The sequence below is a fragment of the Triticum dicoccoides genome, chromosome 6B (genome assembly GCF_002162155.2).
Source record: "Triticum dicoccoides isolate Atlit2015 ecotype Zavitan chromosome 6B, WEW_v2.0, whole genome shotgun sequence".
NCBI lineage: Eukaryota > Viridiplantae > Streptophyta > Magnoliopsida > Poales > Poaceae > Triticum > Triticum dicoccoides.
Genome location: NC_041391.1, coordinates 266,620,951 through 266,623,450, shown reverse-complemented (window position 1 = coordinate 266,623,450; position 2,500 = coordinate 266,620,951). Strand labels below are relative to the sequence as shown.

The following is a 2,500-nucleotide window of genomic DNA, read 5'->3' as shown; positions in this document are numbered from 1 at the left end:
CCCCGGCCAAACACGTATAGAAGTGAATCCTCCTAGGTTCCATGGACGCGCAAAAGATTCTAGATCATTTGATAAACCGCTCAACTGCAGTAAACTTTGACATGAGCTGCACAAAGCCACAGATCTGGGATGCACAACAATTGTGTGATGCATTATGCATACCAGATTCGCAAAAAAATAAAAATAAAAAGATCAGACAAATATTGACACTACTGCACGCTGATATAGCTTGTATCTTTCAGAAGTCCCGCTCCACCTACTCCTGCTCGTGCCTGTCCTTGCCTTCATAACCCTCATTCTCTTCGCCTCAAGACCGCCTGAGTCGTCCGGCGTCGCACGGCTCCCGCCGGTGATCGGCCACCTGCACCACCTCGCGGGCGCGATCCCACACCAAGCATTTCGCGACCTGGCGCGGCGCCACGACCCGCTGATGCTGCTCCGTTTCGGTGAGGTGACGGCCGTGGTGGCCTCGTCCCCGGACACGACGCGCGAGATCTTGAAGATCCACGACCCGACCTTCGCGTCTCGGCCCGTCGGCCCCATGTCGCGCCTCTGGTTCCAGGGCTCCGAGGGCCTCGTCTTCGCGCCCATCAGCGACGCGTGGCGCCAGCTCCGCAAGATCTGCACCCGGGAGCTCCTCAGCGCCCGCAGCGTCCACTCCTTCCGCCCTGTCCGCCAGGACGAGCTCGGCTGCCTCCTCCGCGTTGTCGCCTTCTCCTCGCCGTCGCCGTCTGAGGGTCGCCCAATGAACCTGACAGAGATTATCGCGGCCTACATCACGGACTCCACTGTGCGCGCCATCATCGGCAGCAGGCCGTTCAAGGGCTGCGACGCGTGCCTGAAGCTGTTCGAGGACATGTTCCGCACGAGGCCCGGGCTGAGCCTGCCGGACCTGTTTCCGTCATCGCGCCTCGCGATGCTCGTCAGCCGCGAGCCCGGTGGGATCATGGACGCCATTATCCAGGACCACCGGTACAGGAAAGCCGCCGTCTTCCTAGCACCCACTGACCACCGAGAACATAAAGTTCGTTATGATTGTAAGGTCTTCCAGTGATCCGGCTGCGATCTCCACGCCACACCGTGCATGCGCGCCATGGAATTACTAATCTTTAGCCACTTTGTTTCTTTCACACATGCAGGACATGTTCGCCGTCGGCAGCGAGACTGCAGCGACGGTGCTGCAGTGGGTAATGGCAGAGCTCATGCGGAACCCGAGGGTTCGGCATAAGGCGCAGGAGGAGGTCCGGCGAGCACTGGCCGACCACAGCGAGGTGACGGAGGAAAGCCTCGGCAACATCCAGTACCTACACATGGTCGTCAAGGAGTCTCTCCGGCTGCACGTGTCAGGCCCGCTGCTGACGCTCCATCAGTGCAGGAGCCCATGCCAGGTGCTCGGGTACGACGTGCCCGTGGGCGCCACGGTGCTCGTGAACTCGTGGGCGATCGCCAGGGACCCTGCACACTGGGACGCGCCGGAGGAGTTTCTGCCGGAGTGGTTTGATCAGGAGCAAGGCGGCGCCACGAGGGACTTCATGGGCACAAACTTCGAGTTCATACCATTCGGAGCAGGACGAAGGATGTGCCCGGGGATGATGTTTGGGCTGGCGCACATCAAGCTCGCGCTCGCCGCGCTGCTGTTCCACTTCAATCTGGAGCTGCCTGCGGGCGTGGATGCGGCGGGGTTGGACATGATGGAGGAGGCTGGCATCACCACGTGGAGGAGGTCCGAGCTTCTCGTGGTGGCCACCACGCTTGTCCCTTTACCAGAGTAAATATCATTGATCACTACTATGCCAGCAATAACATTTATAAAGAAGGAGGTCTATAATACAAGCATACAAAGTTACCCATATAATCATGAGCAATGCTACATCCACTTAAAGTTATGTCTACGGAGGATTGCCGTTTTTTCATTGGAGATGAGAGGGAACGAGGGACCCACCCCCATTGAAATGTGTGTAGGGTATTGTCGCGCCAATAAGTCGTGCCATGATCTATCAGTTACACCTTTTAATACAATTTTAGTTCATTCCTTAGAAATCTGATAATATGTGGAGCATGCTACCAAAATAATACTGATAGTACATCTCAGGTAGTGCATAAAAAGGAAAACAAAGTTAGAATAGTAGTTCTGATCCACACTCTTCGTAATGCACACCTATCTAACAAAACAAACATCTATTTGGCTGCATATAGCATAGAAAAATATTGTTGGTAGCTATTTGACATTGGTTAAGAGGGAACAATATGGGCATTTACATGGGTTCTTGAAGGGGTCATTAGCAACCTCTAAAATACCCTTTGTCAGGAGGACACAATCTATCCAAAGCCTTTGATGCATATAGAAGGGTAACACCACCACATCCTGCATATCCATTAAAGATGAACCATATTCTCGGGATAGTAATGCATAAGATACAAACTGAATAAGAGAAATGAACACCAAAAGCAAGATACTCCCTCCGCTCTCAAATATAAGATGTTTTCGATATTTCAAAAT

General features: G+C 53.8%; 1 pseudogene; it reads left to right on the top strand.

Moving 5' to 3' along the window:
• The first annotated feature begins 244 nt into the window (after positions 1-244).
• Positions 245-1,772, top strand: LOC119322576 (annotated as a pseudogene).
• Positions 1,773-2,500: the final 728 nt, after the last annotated feature.